Source organism: Haematobia irritans, chromosome 5 (genome assembly GCF_050003625.1).
Source record: "Haematobia irritans isolate KBUSLIRL chromosome 5, ASM5000362v1, whole genome shotgun sequence".
In the NCBI taxonomy this organism is placed as follows: domain Eukaryota; kingdom Metazoa; phylum Arthropoda; class Insecta; order Diptera; family Muscidae; genus Haematobia; species Haematobia irritans.
This window is the reverse complement of record NC_134401.1, coordinates 35,228,354-35,252,825: the sequence shown is the minus strand read 5'-3', so window position 1 is coordinate 35,252,825 and position 24,472 is coordinate 35,228,354. Positions and strand designations below refer to the sequence as shown.

At 35.5% G+C, this 24,472-nt stretch overlaps 5 non-coding genes across 5 annotated transcripts; 2 read left to right on the top strand and 3 right to left on the bottom strand.

Moving 5' to 3' along the window:
• Positions 1-272: 272 nt before the first annotated feature.
• TRNAV-UAC (transfer RNA valine (anticodon UAC)) lies at positions 273-345 on the bottom strand. Its single transcript has one exon. It is a non-coding gene; the product is annotated as a tRNA-Val (tRNA).
• Positions 346-957: 612 nt separating this feature from the next.
• Positions 958-1,030, bottom strand: TRNAV-UAC (transfer RNA valine (anticodon UAC)). The gene has a single exon. It is a non-coding gene; the product is annotated as a tRNA-Val (tRNA).
• A 1,303-nt stretch (positions 1,031-2,333) lies between these two features.
• On the bottom strand, positions 2,334-2,406 carry TRNAV-UAC (transfer RNA valine (anticodon UAC)). The gene has a single exon. It is a non-coding gene; the product is annotated as a tRNA-Val (tRNA).
• A 140-nt stretch (positions 2,407-2,546) lies between these two features.
• TRNAL-AAG (transfer RNA leucine (anticodon AAG)) lies at positions 2,547-2,628 on the top strand. Its single transcript has one exon. It is a non-coding gene; the product is annotated as a tRNA-Leu (tRNA).
• Positions 2,629-19,651: 17,023 nt separating this feature from the next.
• TRNAL-AAG (transfer RNA leucine (anticodon AAG)) lies at positions 19,652-19,733 on the top strand. The gene has a single exon. It is a non-coding gene; the product is annotated as a tRNA-Leu (tRNA).
• The last annotated feature ends 4,739 nt before the right edge of the window (positions 19,734-24,472 follow it).

Sequence of the window (24,472 nt, the reverse complement as noted above, 5' to 3'; positions counted from 1 at the left end):
AAATATTCTCATCAAGTTTTAGAGTTAACATTTCACAACCTTTGGTTCCATTCATAGTTTTATGGAATTCACCATGATTTCACATCTATTTTAGGATAATGAAAACCAACCCTTCAAACTGGCAGAGAGCTGATGACGACATTCAAAAGTCTTTTCTCAAGTGGTTTGATTTGGTTGCTTTTCTATCTGCCCTTCCTTGTCGAATTTATTCTAATTTCTATTTTAATTTAATTATTTTTTATTTTTTGTATACTACAAAAACCAAATTCACCTGGTTCCATCCGGGATCGAACCGGAGACCTTCTGCGTGTAAAGCAGACGTGATAACCGCTACACTATGGAACCACATGCTAAAAGCCTTCTAGTTGCCAAGATGACTAGGATGTCAAATTGGTGTTAAACATTCCCCAATTAGTTTGCTGGGATATGTTAGAGTTTTCAACATTTATTTATGTATTACCTAGAAAAGTCTGGAGTTTTATTTATTATTCGAAATAAATATATTAAGCATTATCATCGCAACATATGGGATTTTTAATTCGAACAACAAATGTAGTGGGCACTGTGCTATTTTAACCCTCAACTTTTTTTTTTAAATTTTTTTAACGACAAAAACAAAACCTCATTCTTGTTATTTTTTTATTAATTTAATAAAAATCTATGTTATTGATTAACTACTCCCGCCAAGATTTATTATTAATCTGTTAAATTTTCAGTTTCACTATTTATTTTTCAAGGAACAGTAGGATCTCATATACATTTTTTAAGCAGGCAATCCTTCTCTCGAAATAACAGAGGCATCGAAATCTGTCACACGAAATCTTTTCTTCACCTTTGGAGGCTTATTAGCAATGAATTTTAATTTTAAATTAACTTATGACTCATTAAAATGGCACTCTATTGATTTAATTAAGTTTCTCTTACACATCTCACAGGAAAAAAAAAAATATTGTCATCTGGTTCCATCCGGGATCGAACCGGAGACCTTCTGCGTGTAAAGCAGACGTGATAACCGCTACACTATGGAACCACTTGAAAAAGGTCTGCTTAAAGTTTAATAAGAATTTGTTGACAAAATATTACTCCGGCCAAAAAAGGCATTAGTAAAGACCTTCCTTATGTTCATACACTCACAAAAAAAAAGTGAAGCCACCAGAGAGGAAAATATAGGTTAATTAAAAAAAAAAAAAAACAAATAACTAAACTGTATTACAATCACTGATAGTACAAAAATAAGTAAATATTTTTCGACAAATTCCAGAAAATTAATTAGACATAATTATTTTTGTTTTTTCAATAAATTTTCGTAGTTTGAAGGAAAAAATTGAGTTTAAATTTGCAAAATTGTCTTTAGTGTCATACAAAATTCAAGATGGGCTCATTTGTGGTAACATTTACAAATTTTAAGAAATTCTGAATTATTATGTGGGAAATACGAATTTAGTATATTTATATTCTTTATTTTATTATTCATTCATTTGAGTTTAAATTTTTCAAAATTGTCTTTAGTTTCATACAAAATTCAAGATGGGCTCATTTGTGATAACATTTACAAATTTTAGGAAATTCTGAATTATTATGCGGGAAATACGAATTTAGTAAATTTTTATACTTCATTTGTGTATGATTTTCGAATTTAAAGTCGAGAAAACTTTTCCATATTGGAGAAATTTTAATTAAATCATAATAATTTCCATGAACTAAAATAAAGTTAAATTGGCTTTAGACCCGCTGGGGTTCACTTTATTTTGAGTGTATTTAATTTGTATTATATTATCCTATATAATTATTATTTAATCGCTATTGCTTAAGACACCTTTCTCTATTGATTTCAAAGTCATTTCAGACTTCCGTTATTATAACTCTTCAAAAAACAAACTTAAATTTCTCTAATCTCTAATCTCAAGTCCCTATATAAATACCAGTCTCTTTATTAATTCATTTAACAAAGCACTACTAACTAACATCATATAACACAGAATTATCTTTCATATAATACACACTCTCTCTTTCTCTTTCTACTCTTTAATGAAACCCATCTCATTGATTACTGTTGCCTAAATTGTACCCCACCCATTTGTTCACCACATAAATCCCAATATCATATGCCTACACACAAACACGAATAACAAGAAACTGCAGTTGTTTTAATCATACTTGAAATCCAACAACAACTACAACAGCCAGCTGGATTTCTAATGCTTTAACAATACCCATCATATACCTCAGAAACCCCCCACCCAGACTTCATGAAATCAACACCACTCATTGAGTTAATCAACACCTTGAAAAATTCTCAAAAATTTTTATGATCGAATCATATTTACCAAAAATGGTTCCATCCGGGATCGAACCGGAGACCTTCTGCGTGTAAAGCAGACGTGATAACCGCTACACTATGGAACCCCACTGTATGACATTGGCTAAATGGTAGTTTTATAAATAGCAGACATGCGCTGTATGAATTGTGTTTTTTTTTTTGGTGAAATGATTTATCTTCATTGTGCTTGTGTTTATATGAGCCATTTGGCTGCCATGGGCACAATGGTAGCGTGGCCGAGCGGTCTAAGGCGCTGGTTTAAGGCACCAGTCTCCTCGGAGGCGTGGGTTCGAATCCCACCGCTGCCAATAGCATTCTCATGGTAATACGAGACTTTTTTTTATATTTTAAATGTAGAAAAAAGACAAGTACACTGCAGTTCACTTGGGGATAAAATGAAGTTAAATGTTTTGTGCTTAATCTTTTACTTTCCCTATAACTTATGTGAGCTCAAATACATTAATGAAATGAAGGAAAATATTGCTTCATTCAAATAAAGGCAATAAAGAAAATTAGTAGAAATGTTCTTATTTTATTAACTTTTTAATAACTTATTCATAAACATGACTTTTATTAGAGAATAAAAACCATTTTTATACCCTCCATCATAGGATGGGGGTATATTAACTTTGTCATTCCGTTTGTAACACATCGAAATATTGCTCTAAGACCTCATAAAGTATATATATTCTGGCTCGTGGTGAAATTCTGAGTCGATCTAAGCAAGTCCGTCCGTCCGTCCGCCTGTTGAAATCACGCTAACTTCCGAACGAAACAAGCTATCGACTTGAAACTTGGCACAAGTAGTTGTTATCGATGTAGGTCGGATGGTATTGAAAATGGGCCATATCGGTCCACTTTTACCTATAGCCCCCATATAAAGGGACCCTCAGATTTGGCTTGTGGAGCCTCTAACAGAAGCATATTTCATCCGATCCGGCTGAAATTTGGTACATGGTGTTGGTATATGGTCTCTAACAACCATGCAAAAATTGGTCCATATCGGTCCTTAATTATATATAGCACCCATATAAACCGATCCCCAGATATGGCTTGTGGAGCCTCTAAGGGAAGCATATTTCATCCGATCCGGCTGAAATTTGGTACATGATGTTGGTATATGGTCTCTAACAACCATGCAAAAATTGCTCTACATCGGTCCATAATTATATATAGACCCCATATCAACCGATCTCCAGATTTGGCTTGCGAAGCCTCAAAGAGAAGCAAATTGCATCCGATCCGGTTGAAATTTGGTACATGGTGTTGGTATATGGTCTCTAACAACCGTGCAAAAATTGGTCCACATCGGTCCATAGTTATATATAGCGCCCATATAAACCGATCCCCAGATTTGGGTTCCGGAGCCTCAAAGAGAAGCAAATTTCATCCGATCCGTCTGAAATTTGGTACATGATATTGGTATATGGTCTCTAACAACCATGCAAAAATTGGTCCACATCGGTTCATAATTATATATAGCCCCCATATAAACCGATCCACAGATTTGGCTTCCGAAGTCTCCAAGAGAAGCAAATTTCATCCAATCCGGATGTAATTTGGAACATGGTGTTAGTATATGATCTTTAACAAGCGTGCCAGAATTGGTCCATATCGGTCCATAATTATATATAGCTCCCATATAAAAAGTTCTCCAGGTTTGACCTCCGGAGCCTCTTGGAGGAGCAAAATTCATCCGATCCGGTTCAAATTAGGAACGTGGTGTTAGTATATGGTCGCTAACAACCATACCAAAATTGGTCCAATAACACAAAAATTGGTCCATATCGGTTCATAATCATGGTTGCCACTAGAGCCAAAAATAGTCTACCAAAATTTTATTTCTATAGAAAATTTTGTCAAAATTTTATTTCTAGAGAAAATTTTGTTAAAATTTTATTCGGTTCATAATAAAATTTTCTTCATTGTCAAAATTTTATTTCTATCGAAAATTTTGTTCAAATTTTATTCGGTTCATAATCATGGTTGCCACTCGAGCCAAAAATAATCTACCAAGATTTTATTTCTATAGAAAATTTTGTCAAAAGTTTATTTCTATAGAAAATTTTGTGAAAATTTTATTTCTATAGAAAATTTTGTTAAAATTTTATTTCTGTAGAAAATTTTGTCAAAATTTTATGTCTACTTTGTCAAACTGAATTATATACGTATTGGATCGATCTTTTTTGATTTAATATATACCACGTATGGACTTACATACAATTTAGAAGATGGTGTTAGGAGGGTTTAAGATACCTTGCCATCGGCAAGCGTTACCGCAACTTAAGTAATTCGATTGTGGATGGCAGTGTTTAGAAGAAGTTTCTACGCAATCCATGATGGAGGGTACATAAGCTTCGGCCTGGCCGAGCTTACGGCCGTATATACTAGTTTTAAATAATGTGTGTGTCATTCATGTTGTGAAATTATTTAGATAATCGATTTTTCGATTAGTGACTTTTAATCAAAAATCCAAACCAAAACCGAATCTTAAATACCCACCACCATGAATCAAATATGAAATTTCAGGGGGGTTTGATGACACATCAAGCAGAGCAGTTCAACCAGTACACTTCCCGAAGATAAATTTAAAGATTTTACCTATGAAGACTATATCAGATTTTGGATTTATAAGAACCATTTTTGTTTGAGTTTTAGAGGAATCATTAACATCTCTTGTAAGTGTGCAAGAAAATGACGAAATAACATCTTGCTTGGAAATCTAAAATCTGTAGATTTTCACCCCCATTATTTAAATGATTACGAGAAGTAAAATATACAAATTTTACTTTCGGTTTCAAGCCATTTTCATGATCAGTGCGCCTTCTATACACTCCAGAAGTGAAATCGGTCTATATGGAGGCCTTACCATATGGACCGATAAAAACTAAATCCCATACATGTTTTCGTGAGTCTAAAATACAATTTCAGGCAAATCAGATAAAAAGTACGGTTTCTAGTAACCCAAGGAGATCGAGAGATTGATCTTAAGGGAGCTATACTAAAACATGGACCGATACTCACCGTTTTCGGCACACCTCTTTATGGTCCTAAAAATCCTTTTAGATTTCAAATTTCTGGATAATTGGATACGGATTCTAGAAGCCCAAGAAATAAAATCGGAAGATTGGTCTATATGGGGGCTATACCAAAACATGGACCGATACTCACCACTTACGGCACACCTTTTTATGGTCCTAAAATACCTCTTGCTTTTCAATTTGAGGCAAATTGGATAAAAACTACGGTTTCTATAAGTCCACAAAATGAAATCGGGAGATCGGTCTATATGGGTGCTATACCAAAACATGGACCGATACTCACCATTTTTGGCACACTTCTTAATGGTCCTAGAATACCTCTAGATTTCAAAATTCAGGCAAATTGGATATAACTACGGTTTGTATAAGCCCAAGAAGTAAAATCGGGAGATCGGTCTATATGGGTGCTATACCAAAACATGGACCGATACTCACCATTTTTGGCACACCTCTTTATGATCCTAACATAACTCTAGATTTCAAATTTTAGGCAAATTATATAAAAACTACGGATTCTAGAAGACCAAGAATTAAATCGGGCGATCGGTCTATATGGGGGCTCTACAAAAACATGGACCGATATTCACCATTTTTGGCACACCTCTTTATGGTCCTAAAATGCCTTTAGATTTCAAATTTCAAGGAAGTGGTGTTAGTATATGGTTTCTAATAACCATGCAAAAATTGGTCCACATCGGTCCATAAAGGGTGATACGGTCAAAATTTGGTCAATATAAACTTGACGTATTTCTTTCAATTTTGCATTTAAAAAACCTGAACACCCCTCATTTTGAAGGTGTGTGTGTGTGTAGAATGTTGCTCCTATTTTGATTTTGGAATTAACTCTTCAGTTGTCAAAATGCCGTCCAAGCAAGAAGAGCAGCGTATCAAAATTTTGCTCGCGCATCGCGAAATTCGAGCTACTCGCACGCAAAGCTTGCAAAATCGCTAAAAGTTGCCAAATCAACCGTTACAAATGTAATTAAAGTGTTTGGGGAATGTTTGTCGACAGCCAGGAAGTTTGGATCGGGGGAAATCGAAAACCGGAAGCCGCTGAGACGACAAAGAGAGTTGTCGGTAGTTTCAAGCGAAACCCTAACTTCTCTCTCTGAGATGCCGCAAATAAGCTGGGTGTATCGTCTACAACCGTGCATTGAGCCAAAAAACGAGCCGGACTATCGACTTACAAGAATGTAGTGACTCCAAATCACGATGATAAACAAAATACGACGGCCAAAGCGCGATCCCGGAGGCTGTTCACGACGATGCTTACGAAGTTTGACTGCGTGGTAATGGACGACGAAACCTACGTCGAAGCCGACTACAAGCAACTTCCGGGACAGGAGTTTTATACGGCAAAAGGAAGGGGAAAGGTACCAGATATTTTCAAGCACATAAAACTGTCAAAGTTCGCAAAGAAATATCTGGTTTCGCTAGCCATCTGTACCTGTGGCTTGAAAAGCAGCATTTTCATAGCTTCCGGGACTGTCAACCAAGAAATTTACGTGAAAGAGTGTTTGAATAAACGTCTGCTGCCTTTCCTGAAGAAACACGGTTGTTCCGTACTGTTTTGGCCGGATTTGGCATCTTGCCATTACGGTAAAAAAGGCCATGGAGTGGTACGCCGCCAACAACGTGCAGGTGGTTCCCAAGGACATGAACCCTCCCAACACGCCAGAGCTCCGCCCAATTGAGAAATACTGGGCTATTGTCAAGCGGAACCTAAAGAAGACCAAAAAAACTGCTAAGGACGAGCAGCAGTTCAAGGCAAACTGGCTTTCTGCGGCGAAGAAGGTGGACAAGGTGGCTGTACAAAATTTGACGGCAGGTGTCAAGCGTGAGGCCCGGCAATTCGGATTTGGAAAAGCGAAAGCCTAACTGAATATTTTTCCTGAATTTTATACTAATTGAACTTGAAAAAGACATTTAATTTGATTTTTTAAATAAACGATTTCACCGATTTACACGCGTTTTCCCCTGACCAAATTTTGACCGTATCACCCTTTAATTATATATAGTCCCCATATAAACCGATCCCCAGATTTTATCTCCAAAGCCTATTGGAGGAGCAAAATTCATCCTATCCGGCTGAAATTTGGTACGTGGTGTTAGAATATGGTCTCTAACAACCAAGCACAAATTGGTCCACATCGATCAATAATTATATATAGCCCTCATATAAAGCGATCCCTAGATTTTACCTCCAAAGCCTATTGGAGGAGCAAAATTCATCTGATCCGGTTGAAATTAGGTACGTGGATTTAGAATATGATCCCTAATAACCGTGCAAAAATTTATCCATATCGGTCATATTTATATATAGGTTAGGTTAAGTGGCAGCCCAATGTATCAGGCTCACTTAGACTATTCAGTCCATTGTGATACCACATTGATGAACTTCTCTCTTATCACTGAGTGCTGACCGATTCCATGTTAAGCTCAATGACAACGGACCTCCTTTTTATAGCCGAGTCCGAACGGCGTTCCACATTGCAGTGAAACCACTTAGAGAAGCTTTGAAACCCTCCGAAATGTCACCAGCATTACTGAGGTGGGATAATCCACCGCTGAAAAACTTTTTGGTGTTCGGTCGAAGCAGGAATCGAACCCACGACCTTGTGTATGCAAGGCGGGCATGCTAACCATTGCACCACGGTGGCTCCATAATTACCCCGTAAAAAAAGCGTCGCCAAAAAAGTAGTGAAAATGTTCTTTTTCGATCCGGAAGTGGTGCTAAATTGACGCAGAAGCGATGAATTTAACATGGGTTTGTCATAGGACGGATGTCCAACATTTCAACAGCCGCTGCACTGAATTTGCATCACTTCTTAAGGTGTGAGGTGAATTCAGTGTTTTGGATGTGAAATAAGAATTTTTGTGATATTTTGACAAATAAATAATTTTTAAAAATTTTTATGATTTTTAATGCATTATAACGCTTATCTGGAACGTTTGTCGTCAAATAGTTTCAAAAATTCGCAATTTTTTTAGAAGGGATTTAACATTTTTTCGGCTAAATTTAAATAATTTGTACCTTTTTATTAATTATTAATATGTTTTTAACCTATTTGAAACAAATAAAAATAAATTTCCCTTTAAAAATATGAAAAAAGCGGGTTATAAAAAAATTGACTCAAATGAACTTCCTGTGCAGTTAAAATAAAAAACATCTTTGGGAGAGCATTTTTGGAAGTTCTTTTAAAGTTGTGCCTTGAGAAGAACTTCCAAATTTTTTTGCTGGGTATATATAGTCCCCATATAAACCGATCCCCAGATTTGATCTCCGGAGCGTCTAAAAGGAGCAAAATTCATCCGAATCGGTTGAAATGTTTACATTGTGCTAGTATATGGCCTCTAACAACCATGCCAAAATTGGTCCATATTGGTCTATAGTTATATATAGTCCCCAGATAAACCTATCCCCAATTACACAAAAATTGGCCCATATCGGTTCGTAATTGTATATAGCCCCCTTATAAAGCGACTCCCATATTTCACTTCGGCTCTCTAATTACCGCTCAAACCTTCATATCCGGTGGTAATTTTTTATACACCTCCCTATATACCATATACCGGGTCAAGAACTTGTTATCACACACTTGCGTGAACTTATTAGCCTCGGGATGGTTAGGAACCCCAAGATATTGTTTGGTCTCTGATCTGCCTCTGGAAAGGGTGTAGAGTGTAGGACAGAAGTTACCTTTAGGAAATGGAGTGTGGACGGATATTTGACAAGTAGGTGTATTACAACACTGGCAACGACAATGCCTACCATTAATAGCACAAAGACGGCGGGTTAGTAGGAGATAAATAGACGGATACAGCCGTAGTGGCAACTGTGCGTACTATAGTTGGATAGATGTGATAATGCAGACCTGGTTCTACCCTATTTGGATAGGGACTTACGAATAGGATGATTAGGCCATGACGACTATAGGGTCTGCCATAGAAGGGGTACCGGGGATATACAAAGTGCCCCCATTTTGACTTCCTCATAAGAACAAAAGTGCTGATCACTCAGGTCATGTCTTATTAACCGGAATAAGTGGTAATGAGAATGAGCAACGTCTGGGCTTTACAGCGGCAGGGGTAGGATTTCCCATTTGAGTGTTTCCAAATAAGTTGTTACGGGACTGGCGGAGAGGAATGTGCAACAGACTTATATTCAGTGTTGTGGAGCAAGTGGTTGAGGCTTTAGCTAAACTATTGGATAACTACAATTTACAGGCTTGCGTGGACTTTTTAGCTTCGGGATGGTTAAACGCCACGATAATTGGTTGGATCTGTCTCTGGAGGGGTTAAATTTAGGAAAGGGTTGTGTACGAATACTTGGCAAATAGTTGCATTAGTGTTGTGGCGACGACAATGTCTGACAAGTTTAACACAAAGGCTGTGAAGAGTTAGTAGGAGATTGGTAGACGGATACAGCTGTGGTGACAATTGTACGTACTACAGTTGATGGAAAGATAGATGTAATAATGCAGCCCTGGTGACTGATGATATCTACCATAATTGATTAGGATGATTATAGTGTCTACCATGGAAGAGGGTACCGGACCATAAGAACAAAAATGCTGATCAAACAGATAATGCGTCGTTGATAGGAACTAGTGGTAATCAGAAGGCGCAATGTCTGGACTATACAGCAGTCTGGTTAGGATATCTCATCGGAGTGTTGCCAAATATTTTTTGTTCTAATTATGTATCATGTGACCAAGGGTTATCGTGATGCAAATACACCTTGTCGTAACATTCCAATACACCTTGTAGTAACTTGGCACCACGAACCGACACATAACAGTTGGCTTTAAAATCCCCGGTCTGACACATAGATGACGTTGCTAGTAATAAATGCATATTATTTTTAAATAGTACCAACCTTCAAATGATTCGTGTCAAAATTTGACGTCTGTAAGTCAATTAGTTTGTGAGATAGAGCGTCTTTTGTGAAGCAACTTGTTATTGTGACACAAATGGGAAAAACGGAAGTTAGTGTTTTGATAAAATATTGTTTTCTGAAGGGAAAAAATACGGTGGAAGCAAAAACTTGGCTTGGTAATGAATTTCCGGACTCTGCAACAGGGAAATCAACAATACTTGATTGGTAAGCAAAATTCAAGCGTGGTGAAATGAGCACGGAGGACGGTGAACGCAGTGGACGCCCGAAAGAGGTGGTTACCGACGAAAACATCAACAAAATCCACAAAATGATTTTGGACTCCTGAGTCCAATCGACAGTCGGCTGAGTGGACAGCGACCGGTGAACCGTCTCCGAAGCGTGGAAAGACTAAAAAATTCCGCTGGCAAAGTAATGACCTCTGCTTTTTGGGATGCGCATGGAATAATTTTTTTCTTGAGAAGGGAAAAACCATCAACAGTGACTATTATATGGCGTTATTGGAGTGTTTGAAGATCGAAATCGCGGCAAAACGGCCCCATATGTGGAAGAAAAAAGTGTTGTTCCACCAAGACAACGCACCGTGCCACAAGTCATTGAGAACGATGGCAAAAATTCATGAATTGGGCTTCGAATTGCTTCCCTACCTACCGTATTCTCCAGATCTGGCCCCAGCGACTTTTTCTTGTTCTCAGACCTCAAAAGGATGCTCGCAGGGAAAATTTTTGGCTGCAATGAAGAGGTGATCGCCGAAACTGAGGCCTATTTTGAGGCAAAACCGAAGGAGTACTACCAAAATGGTATCAAAAAATTGGAAGGTCGTTATAATCGTTGTATGAAAATCACGGATGAAAATCGCTAGATCATGTGAGAATTGTACCCTAATTAGAAGTCGAAAACCTTCATGTCGATGCGTTGCAAAATGAATATCAATGAATATCTTCATCTACCTTCCTTTGCTACCAGGTGTGAAAAGATTTCGTTTAACATCCATATCCTATAATGCGCAACCATGCTAACCACAGTACAAAAATTCGGTTCTTTGTAGTTCACATTATGACATAATTGTATTAAACAAATAATAATGAAGTGCATCTTCATTCATGGGAAAGCTATAGAATTACCTCAAATACATATTCTATGATACAAGCACTACAAATTATCTTCATAACGAACCAACAGAATAACAGAAAAAGAAACCTTCTGAAACACTAGAGTATGTAGTCCTTTGTTAATTAATTTTAGACACTTCCTTTTGAGTGGATTATCCTTTATTATAGATGGCAACCACCATCACAAGCAGCAGGACTAGAATTTCGTACAGAAACGAATCCAAACTTCCAAAACGTATACCTTTAATTTTTTCTTATCACGTTTCCTTTTATTCTGTGGAAACCGTAGCACCAGTAGTTTGGCAACCAAATGGGAAGGACCTGAAACATTTTCCAAACGAAAACAAAAACCAAACGAATGAAGAGAGAACAAAGTTTTGTATGAAAAAGGACATACATACGTGAGATTTTTGCGAGGTGTCATACGGAATGTGAACTAACTAAAAATAGAGTATTTGTAATTTTAGGAGTTATGTCGCAGAAGGAAAAAAAAACAACGCTTTTAAAATAAAATAAGAAGAAAAGTTCATTAAAATTATTCAAGTGAAACGCTAGAAACTTTTAGCCATTGACGTGAACTAAAAAAGGACTTTTTTTTAACATGAGCAAATTCTTAATGGCGAATTTATAGTAACTAAAATACCGTCTTTATATATCAAGTCCATGTATAATAAATTTCTAAAACACTACTAACTGGATTTAGGCTGGAAGGGTGCTAGCCTCTCACTCGAGGGCGAAGGATTTCCGACCAATCAGCTTATCCTCATTCCTACTTAAGACTCTGGAGAGGATGATAGATATTTATCTTAGAACTAGCATCGATTCAAGTTTGTTCTCGAAACGACAGCATGCATACTCGAAGGGCAGGTCTACTGAGACCGCACTACATGAACTAGTCAGCTTTATTGAAAGCTCACTATCTGTCAAAGAATACACAATCGTGGCGTTTCTAGACATCGAAGGGGCGTTCAATAATGTCCATCCGAGCTCGATATTAAATGGACTGACAACTCTGAATGTTGATCCATGTATACTCAGGCTGTTAGACGAACTGCTAATGAAGAGACGTATTTCAGCCACACTAGGACAAGCAAACATACAAAGGTATGTGAACAGAGGCACTCCTCAAGGAGGAGTTCTATCACCTCTTCTTTGGAATGTCGCTATAAACGACCTTCTGGTTTCCCTAGAAAAAGAAAGGATACAAGTGGTGACATACGCAGATGATGTGGCTCTGGCAGTCAGGGGAAAATTCCCATCCACAATCAGAGATATTATTCAGAGGGCCCTCCGGATGACTGAGAAATGGGCGAAAGACAATGGTCTTGGGGTAAATCCTGCAAAGACAGAATTAGTCATGTACTGCAAAGATCGCAAAACTCCCACGGTTAGGCGCATTTCCTTAGGGGGTATTGAAATTCCCTTTAGGGAGTGTGCAAAATACCTTGGCGTTATTTTGGACAGGAAGCTGAACTTTAAGCTTAATATTGAAGAAAGGGCGAGGAAAGCAACGGTAGCTTTATACTCGTGCAAAAAGGCAATAGGGAAAAAGTGGGGACTAAAACCAAAAATTGTACATTGGCTATACACGGCAGTGGTTAGACCTATAATGCTATATGGTGTTGTAGTCTGGTGGCCGGCACTTCACCAGCCGACAAGTTTAGACAAAGTTCAGCGTATGGCGTGCTTGTGTATCTCAGGTGCATTCAGCAAGACAGGAACAAACTCCCTTAATGTCATACTGCATCTATTGCCTTTAGACATTTTGGCCAAACAGTCAGCTGCAACAACGGCTGTGCGGTTGCGCGAGCTATCGCTGTGGTCGGAAAAAAGTTACGGTCACAGTTCGGTACTCAAAATAATGCCAGATGTGCCTAACGTAGTGGATTACACTTTGGCGAGTCCACTTTTCGACAAAAAGTTTGAGACTCTAATTCCCAACAGTGAGGCGTGGTGTACACGGACCCCGGGGAATAAAAGATATATAGATTTCTATACTGATGGCTCCAAATTGGATGGCCAAGTGGGTTTCGGAGTATATTCTAAAGATCTGGAACTTCGAATAGCGAAAAGATTACCTGATCACTGTAGTGTTTTTCAGGCTGAAATATTAGCAATAAGAGAGGTGGCGAATTGGCTGAGAAGTAATGTTCCAAAAAATGTGGGCATTAATATATACTCAGACAGTCAACCTGCAATAAAATCCTTGGACTCTGTGTTCCTCAACTCGAAAACGGCCATCGATTGTCGCAAATCTCTCAATGAGATGGCTGAGCAGTACAATATTCACCTAATATGGGTGCCTGGCCATAGGAACATACCGGGGAACTGCGAAGCGGATGAGTTGGCAAGGCTAGGGACTACCTTACATATTCCAGGGGAACTAGAATTTGTTGGTATGCCCCTAGCTACCTGCAAGCTCATGCTGCGTGAGAAGGCTGTTATGATGGCAAATGTTCGATGGGAGAATTGCAAGGGTTGTAACGACACCAAGCAAATATGGCCCCATTTCAACTTAAACCGCACACTAGATATGCTAATGTTCTCGAGACGTCAGATATCACTCCTGATATCTGCTATAACGGGTCGCTGCCTGATAGGAGATTTTGCAAAAATTATTGGCGCGAAGTATAATGACTATTGTATGAGCTGTCATGATGCGAAGGAAAAAGAATCAATTAAACACCTCTTGTGTGAGTGTCCTGCATTTTGTGTAAAGCGCAAGCAACTTTTAGGAGCATATAGCTTCAGATTACTGGCGGATCTGGAAAACGTTAACTTAAGCAGTCTGCTAATATTTTTGGAACAATCTGGTTGGTTCAACAAAGAAAAATAATCAAGAAGGTTCAGCGGTTAAAACTAGAAGTGCCCATATGTAATAGGTACTTTTAGTTAATGTGGTATCACAATGGACTGAATAGTCTAAGTGAGCCTGAATCTTAATCGGGCTGCCACTTTAACCTAAGGGTGCTAGATTCCAAATTCCAGTCAAATTCGAATTTGAACTGGAAGCATCTACCACTATTTTGTATGGCTGATATGCATTGCAAGCAACTCGAGGTTGCTATCATTTCTAAACCACTCGTCTCACAGCTGTCAGATTTGTTCCAGTGAATATTCATTTTATTGTTTACAAGCTTACAAAAGCATTTTGCTCTATTGCATTCAGAAATAAAGTTAGTCATAATGGAATTCAATCGAGATAGGGCGATTTCCTTCTATTTGACTGGAAAACTACAAATGGCTATTGCTAGGTTAAGTAAAAACAAGTATATACGGCCGTAAGTTCGGCCAGGCCGAAGCTTATGTACCCTCCACCATGGATTGTGTAGAAACTTCTACTGAAGCCGATGGCAAGGTATCTTAAAACTTCCTAACAACGTAATATATACCACATAGTCCATACGTGGTATATATTAAACTACAAATACGTATATAATTAAGTTTAAAGTTTCTATAGAAATAAAATTTTGACAAAATAAAATTTGACAACATTTTCTATAGAAGTAAAATTTTGACAAAATTTTCTATAGAAATAAAATTTGGAAAAAAATTTTTATAGAAATAAAATTTCGACAAAATTTTCTATAGAAATAACATTTTGACATTTTCTATAAAAATAAAATTTTGGTAGATTATTTTTGGCTCGAGTGGCAACCATGATTATGAACCGATATGGACCAATTTTTGTGTGATTGGTGATCGGCTATATATAACTATAGACCGATATGGATCAATTGTGGCATGGTTATTAGCGGCCTTATACTAACACCACGTTGCAAATTTCAACCGGATCGGATGAATTTTGCTCCTCCAAGAGGCTCCGGAGATCAAATCTGGGGAACGGTTTATATGGGGGCTATATATAATTATGGGCCGATATGGACCAATTCTTGCATGGTTGTTAGAGACTACATTCTAACACCATGTTAAAAATTTCAACCGGATCGGATGAAATTTGCTTCTCTTAGAGCAATCGCAAGCCAAATTTGGGGGTCCGTTTATATGGGGGCTATACGTAAAAGTGGACCGTTATGGACCAATTTTTGCACGGTTGTTAGAGACTGTATAATAACACCATGTGCCAAATTTCAGCCGGATCGGATGAAATTTGCTTCTCTTAGAGCAATCGCAAGCCAAATTTGGGGGTCCGTTTATATGGGGCTCGACTCAGAATTTCACCACGACCTAGAATATATATATACTTTATGGGGTCTTAGAGCAATATTTCGATGTGTTACAAACGGAATGACAAAGTTAATATACCCCCATCCTATGGTGGAGGGTATAACTAGAAGTGCCTATTACGTGTAGGGTCTTCTAGTTTTTACTTTCTTCTGTTGAACCAACCTGATTGTTCCAAAAAATATAAGTTAACATTTTCCAGGTCCATCAGTAATTTAAACCTATATGCATCTAAAATTCGCTTAGAGACTCTTACCCGATTCCCTTTCCTCCGCATCATGGCTGCTCATTATATATTGCTATCGTTAGAGCCTTCCTTCATTTAATTGGGAATAAATCTGATGTGTTACATAACGTCTAAAAAGTAGACGGCGAAAAAACGGCAACAACTCCAGAAATGATCCGAAAAGTAAAGGCCAGATTTGATCGATTGTCGAAGTGGTAAAAAATTTGCTCGTGAGCTGAACATATCGCATGAACGGATGCCATGTAAGTTACAAAAAGTGCAAGAACTAACGGTTGGAAAAAATGAGGTTAAACTGGAATAAGCCAAGGAGTTGCTTCGCTTGCGCGAATGTGACAGAATAAATCACTGAATTTGGTTTTTCCCGATGAGAAGCTATTCCAAATTGAGCAGTTTGTGAACTAACAAAATTAGATATCCTGAAAATGTAACAGGTTGGCTGATAAGTCCCCGGGCTAACAAAGAAAAACACATTTTTTTTGTCAAAATTCGTTTTTATTATTCAACATAGTTCCCTTCAAGAGCGATACAACGATTATAATGACCTTCCAATTTTTTGATACCATTTTGGTAGTACTCCTTCGGTTTTGCCTTAAAATAGGCCTCAGTTTCGGCGATCATCTCTTCATTGCAGCCAAAATTTTTCCCTGCGAGCATCCTTTCGAGGTCTGAGAACAAGAAAAAGTCGCTGAACGCCAGATCTGGAGAATACGGTGGGTGGGGAAGCAATTCGAACCCCAATTCATAAATTTTTGCCATCGTTCTCAATGACTTGTAGCACGGTGCGTTGTCTTGGTGGAACAACACTTTTTTCTTCTTCATATGGGGCCGTTTTGCCGCGATTTCGACCTTCAAACGCTCCAATAACGCCATATAATAGTAGCTGTTGATGGTTTTTCCCAACTCAAGATAATCGATAAAAAATATTCCATGCGCATCCCAAAAAACAGAGGCCATTACTTTGCCAGCTGACTTTTGAGTCTTTCCACGCTTCGGAGACGGTTCACCGGTCGCTGTCCACTCAGCCGACTGTCGATTGGACTCAAGAGTGTAGTGATGGAGCCATGTTTCATCCATTGTCACATATCGACGGAAAAACTCGGGTGTATTACGAGTTAACAGCTGCAAACACCGCTCAGAATCATCAACACGTTATTGTTTTTGGTCAAATGTGAGCTCGCGCGGAACCCTTTTTGCACAGAGCTACCGCATATCCAAATATTGATGAATGATATGACCAACACGTTCCTTTGATATCTTTAAGGCTCTGCTATCTCGATCAACTTCATTTTACGGTCATTCAAAATCATTTGGTGGATTGTTTTGATATTTTCGTCGGTAACCACCTCTTTCGGGCGTCCACTGCGTCCACCGTCCTCCGTGCTCATTTCACCACGCTTGAATTTTGCATACCAATCAATTATTGTTGATTTCCCTGGGGCAGAGTCCGGAAACTCATTATCAAGCCAAGTTTTTGTTTCCACCGTATTTTTTTTCCTTCAGAAAACATTATTTTATCAAAACGCGAAATTCTATTTTTTTCATTTTTTCACAATAGCAAAAGTTGCATCGCAAAAGACGATCTATCTCACAAACTAATTGACTTACAGACGTCAAATTTTGACACGAATCATTAGAAGGTTGGTACTATATAAATATAATAAGCATTTAAAACTAGCTACGCCATCTATGTGTCAGACCGGGGACTTATCAGCCAACCTGTTATGTGTCAGACCGGGGACTTATCAGCCAACCTGTTATATTGCTATCGTTAGATCCTTCCTTCATTTAAATGGGGGAAAATCTGACGTGTTACATAGCGTCTAAAAAGTAGACGGCGAAAAAACGGAAGCAACTCCAGAAGTGATCCGAAAAGTAAAGGCCAGGTTTGATCGATTGTCGAAGTGGTAAAAAGTTTGCTCGTGAGCTGAACATATCGCAAGAACGGATGCCATGTAAGTTACAAAAAGTGCAAGAACTAACGATTGGACAAAATGAGGTTAAACTGGAAAAAGCCAAGGAGTTGCTTCGCTTGCGCGAATGTGACAGAATAAATCACTGAATTTGGTTTTTTCCGATGAGAAGTTATTCGAAATTGATCAGTTTGTGAACTAACAAAATGAGATCTCCTGAAAATGTACTCATTCGATTGGACACTAGAACCCAAGGGTCGCCGATGGTTAGCATGCCCGCCTTGCATACACAAGGTCGTGGGTTCGATTCCTGCTTCGACCGAACACCAAAAAGTTTTTCAGCGGTGGTTTATCCCACCTCAGTAATGCTGGTGACATTTCTAAGGGTTTCAAAGCTTCTCTAAGTGGTTTCACTGCAATGTGGAATGCCGTTCGGACTCGGCTATAAAAAGGAGGTCCCTTGTCATTGAGCTTAACATGGAATCGGGCAGCACTCAGTGATAAGAGAGAAGTTCACCAATGTGGTATCACAATGGACTGAATAGTCTAAGTAAGCCTGATACATCGGGCTGCCACCTAACCTAACCTATTTGCCAAAGAGATCTCCTGAAAATGTACTCCTTCGATTGGACACTAGAACCCAAGGGTCGCCGATGTTAGTGGTGTGCCCCCACCCCCGCTAACGGTCGATGGACATTCCGGAAGATGTGATAAAGATTGTATTGAAGCGCATACAAAAATTTCGGCAGCAGGCCATGGACATTCCAACAGGACGCTGTCAGCATGCGTCAACCAAGAATGGCCAAAAAAAGGAGGTTCATCGTTGCATTCACGTAGAGAAGGATATTCCTTCGCCTCAAATGTTATTTTTGTTCCAGGAGACGTGGAACATTTTTATCCCAAAAATTTCTTTCCCTCGCCCAACATATGGTTACTACAAATGTGCTACATATTCCCAGTCCAAAACTAGCATTATGTCTCTTGAGGAGATCATACTCCTACTATGGGTGTTTCTCTTACACAATGGTCATTAAAATCTGCGGGTCACAATCCGCTGGACCAGAGCCACTTTCGTGCAGCGTGTGATGGCTATGTCGGCCAAATTTCGCACCATAGTTAGCCAATATACCAATTTTGGAATGGTTGTTAGGGGGCATATACTAGCACCACGTACCAAATTTCAAACGGATCGGATGAAATTTGCTTATTCAATAGGCTCCGTTTCCAAATCTGGGAATCGGTTTATATGGGAGCTATATGTAATCATGGATCGATATGGCTTATTTGAAATCCGACCTATATAAGATAGCTTGTTTCGTTCGGAAGTTAGAGTGATTTTAACAGATGGACCGACGGACATCGATAGATCCGTAATCCATTGTAGATGCTATAGCAGAGCCACCTAGCGGTTTTGCATGGCTTAGTACGAAGCTTACGAAGTGTCTTTGCAATAATCACATTTTACCTAAGTGGCAGCACTCATTAATGGTTGGCAACATCTAGCGCTTTTGCATGGCTTTTTATGAATTGCCTTTGTAATAACCTCATCTTACCTAATGATTGGCAACATTCATTAATGGTTGGCAACATTGATCGTCTCTCGAATCAATCTGTATTGCTTATCGTCCCTCAATAGGCGCTTTCCATATTTGGCGTTTATCTGTTCTTATTATCAATGACCGTTTGGATTGTTCTATAGCATTTAGAATGATACACATGTGTGAGATTATAGTTGGTGTTTTTGTATTTGTTTCTAGAACTAACAACAACAACTATAACCAGACATAAAATATGCCTGCTATAGTATTAAGTTAATCATGTGCGATTTAGGCGCATGGGTGTGTTTTTGACAACAACAAACATTCATTAAATATAGAATTTTTATTATGCACTTTAATTTGTATTTATATTGATAATATGGCAACCCTGCTTGCACAATGGTAGCGTGGCCGAGCGGTCTAAGGCGCTGGTTTAAGGCACCAGTCTCCTCGGAGGCGTGGGTTCGAATCCCACCGCTGCCAAGATGAGTTTTATTTTTTTTTTTTTAATTTTCTTTTCGGTTATTTATCTTCTATTAAGTAATTTATAACAAACATAAATAAAGTTTTTCATTGGAAAGTTTGAAAAATCCACTCTGTAATCATTTTATTTACATCTATGCTAAACTTCCCTATAACTATAAAGGAAAATTGCTTAAATCAAACAAGTTTTAGTTTTGGCAAAGTAGCTGAGTACTTCCAATTTTAAGTGAAATCTACATTAAAAAGTTTCTTTTCGAAAGGGGATTCATTGCTCCAATCACAAACGGTAAATTTTTCTATGCTCATATTGTCATTAGTAGGGTTGGCAATTTCCAAAAACAAAAATTCAAGATTTATGGGATTTGTATTATTTTGTTCTGTAAGAAAAGGTTCCTACCAGAAATTTTTGGTTTTAGACTCTATCAAATATATACCAACCGAAATAGAAATAAATGTTGAAAAAAAATCAATAGAAATAAAAATTTGACAAAATTTTTATGTAGAATAAAACGTTGATAAAATTTTCTATAGAGAAAAAATTTTGACAAAAAATTTTATAGAAATAAAATTTTGCCAATATTGTCTATAGAACTAAAATTTTGCCAGATTTAATAAAGGGTGATTCTTTTGAGGTTAGGATTTTCATGCATTAGTATTTGACAGATCACGTGGGATTTCAGACATGGTGTCAAAGAGAAAGATGCTCAGTATGCTTTGACATTTCATCATGAATAGACTTACTAACGAGCAACGCTTGCAAATCATTGAATTTTATTACCAAAATCAGTGGCAGAAAATCCGCTTTTTTATCGACAAATTTTGTTCAGCGATGAGGCTCATTTCTGGTTGAATGGCTACGTAAATAAGCAAAATTGCCGCATTTGGAGTGAAGAGCAACCAGAAGCCGTTCAAGAACTGCCCATGCATCCCGAAAAATGTACTGTTTGGTGTGGTTTGTACGCTGGTGGAATCATTGGACCGTATTTTTTCAAAGATGCTGTTGGACGCAACGTTACGGTGAATGGCGATCGCTATCGTTCGATGCTAACAAACTTTTTGTTGCCAAAAATGGAAGAACTGAACTTGGTTGACATGTGGTTTCAACAAGATGGCGCTACATGCCACACAGCTCGCGATTCTATGGCCATTTTGAGGGAAAACTTCGGAGAACAATTCATCTCAAGAAATGGACCGGTAAGTTGGCCACCAAGATCATGCGATTTGACGCCTTTAGACTATTTTTGTGGGGCTACGTCAAGTCTAAAGTCTACAGAAATAAGCCAGCAACTATTCCAGCTTTGGAAGACAACATTTCCGAAGAAATTCGGGCTATTCCGGCCGAAATGCTCGAAAAAGTTGCCCAAAATTGGACTTTCTGAATGGACCACCTAAGACGCAGCCGAGGTCAACTTTTAAATGAAATTATCTTCAAAAAGTAAATGTCATGGACCAATCTAACGTTTCAAATAAAGAACCGATGAGATTTTGCAAATTTTATGCGTTTTTTTTTTTTTAAAGTTATCAAGCTCTTAACAAATCACCCTTTAGAAATATTTTTTGCCAAAATTTTCTACAGAAATAAAATGATGACAAAATTTTCTTTACAATTAAAATTTTGACAAAATTTTGTATAGAAATAAAATTTTCTATAGAAAAAATTTTGAGCAAAATTTCTACAGAAAAAAGTTTGACAAAATTTTCTATAGAAATAAAATTTTAACGTAATTTTCTATAGAAATAAAATTGTGACAAATTGTTCTACAGAAATAAAATTTCCTACTGAAATAAAATTTTGATAAAATTGCGTATAGAAATATTTTGACAAAATTTTCTATAGAATTAAAATATTGATACAATTTTCTATAGAAATAAAATTTTGACAAAATTGTCTATAGAAATAAAATTTGGCAAAATTTTCTACAGAAATAAAATTTTGACACAATTTTCTATAGATATAAAATTTTGACAAAATTTTCTATAAAAATAAAAAATTTGTATGGAAATAAAATTTTGACAAAATTTTTAATAGAACAATTTTTTTGTCACAATTTTTTTAGAAATAAAATGTTGCCAACATTTTCTAAAGAAATAAGATTTTACCAAAATTTTCTATAAAACTAAAATTTTGACAAAATTTTCTCTAAAACTAAAGTTTTGACAACATTTTCTATAAAACTAAAATTTTGACAAAATTTTCTATAAAAATAAAATTATGACAAAATTTTCATGTTGAAATAAAATTTTGACAATATTTTTATGTAGAAGTAAATGTTTGACAAAATGTTCTATAGAAATAAAATTTTGTATAGAAATAACATTTTTCTAAAAATTTTCTATAGAAATACAATTTTGTTTTGTTTGTTATTGTTGGCTTCTCTTCAATCGTTATTGTTGTTTTTTTGTTTTTTGATCTCAGCTTAAAGCCATGCATTGACTAAACTACAAGTGTAGCTTAACCAACAGAGGAAAAGTATGCTTGTCAAAGGGCTTTGCCCAAATAAATTTGACAAGCATACTTTTCCTCTGTTGGTTAAGCTACACTTGTAGTTTAGTCAATGCATGGCTTTAAGCTGAGATCAAAAAACAAAAAAATACAATTTTGTCAAAATTTTTATGTAGAAATAAAATTTTGACAAAATTTGCTATAGAAATAAAAGTTTGACAAAATCTTGTATAGAAATAAAATTTTGAAAAAATATTTTGGTAGATTTTGCAAAATCATCCTCTCCAACTTAGATGTACTTCAATTGTCTATGTTGAACAATTTTTCAATAGAAATAAAATGTTGAAAAAATTTTCAATAGGCAAAAATGTTGAAAAAATTTTCTATAGAAATAAAATTGCGAAAAAGTTTACCATATAAATATAAATTTGGCAAATTTATTATGTAGACATAAAACGTTGATAAAATTTTCTATAGAAAAAAAAATTGACAACAATTTTTATAGAAATAAAATTTTACTAAACTATTTATGTAGAAATAAAATGTTCGCAAAAGTTTCTATAGAAATAAAATTTTGCCAAAATTTTCTATAGAAATAGAATTTTGCCAACATTTTCTATAGAAATAAAATTTTGCTAAAATTTTCTATAGAAATAAAATTTTGCCAAAATTTTCTATAGAAATAAAATTTTGCCAACATTTTCTATAGAAAAAAAAATTGTGGTAAAATTTTCTATAGAAATTAAATTAAAAAAAATCAATAGAAATAAAATATGGACACAATTTTGTACAGAAATAAAATTTTGGCAAAAATTTCTAGAGAAATAGAATTATGACAAAATTTTCTATAGAAATAAAATTTTGCCAAAATTTTCTATAGAAATAAAATTTTGCCAAAATTTTCTATATAAATTAAATTTAAAAAAAAAAAAAAACAAACAATTGTGACAAAAATTTATAGAGAAATTTATAGAGAATTATGGCAAATTTTCTATAGAAATAAAATTTTGACAAAATTTATATGTAGAAATAAAATTTTGACAATATTTTTATGTAGAAATAAAGGTTTGACAATATATGCTATAGAAACAAAATTTTGACAACAATTTTTATGTTCAAATAAAATTTTGACAAAATTTGCTATAGAAATAAAAGTTTGATAAAATTTTCTATAGAAATAAAATTTTGAAAAAAATTTGTATAGAAATAAAATTTTGACAAAATTTTCTATAGAAATAAAATTTTGAAAAATTTGTATAGAAATAAAATTTTGACAAAATTTTCTAAAGAAATAAAATTTTGCCAAAATTTTCTAAAGAAATAAAATTTTGACAAAATTTTTATGTAGAAATAAAAGTTTGATAAAATTTTCTATAGAAATAAAATTTTGAAAAAAAAAATTGTATAGAAATAGAATTTTGACAAAATTTTCTATAGAAATAAAATTTTGATAAAATTTTTATTTAGAAATAAAATTTTGACAATATTTTTATGTAGAAATAAAAGTTTGATAAAATTTTCTATAGAAATAAAATTTTGAAAAAAATTTGTATAGAAATAAAATTTTGACAAAATTTTCTATAGAAATAAAATTTTGACAAAATTTTCTATAGAAATAAAATTTTGAAAAAAATTGTATAGAAATAAAATTTGCCAAAATTTTCCATAGAAATAAAAATTTGCCAAAAATTTTCCATAGAAATAAAAATTTGCCAAAATTTTCTATAGAAATAAAATTTTTACAAAATTTTGGTATAGAAATAAAATTTTACCAAATTTTCTATAGAAATAAAATTTTGACAAAATTTTGGTATAGAAATAAAATTTTACCAAATTTTCTATAGAAATAAACGTTTGACAAAAGTTTCTATAGAAATAAAAGTTTGACAAAATTTTCTATAGAAATAAAATTGTGACAAAATTTTCCATAGAAATAAAATTTTGCTAAAATTTTCTATAGAAATAAAATTTTGAAAAAAATTTCTATAGTCCTAAAATTTTTACAAAATTTTTATATAGAAATAAAATTTTGACAAAATTTTCTATAGAAATAAAATTTTTGACAAAATTGCCTAAGGAAATAAAATGTTGACAATTTTTTTGTAAGAAATGTGGTAGGTTTTTGGTAAAATTTTCTATAGAAATTAAATTTTGAAAAAAAAAATCAATAGAAATAAAATTGGGACAAAATTTTCTACAGAAATAAAATTTTGACAAAAATTTCTAGAGAAATATAATTATGACAAAATTTTCTATAGAAATAAAATTTTGACAAAATTTTTATGTAGAAATAAAA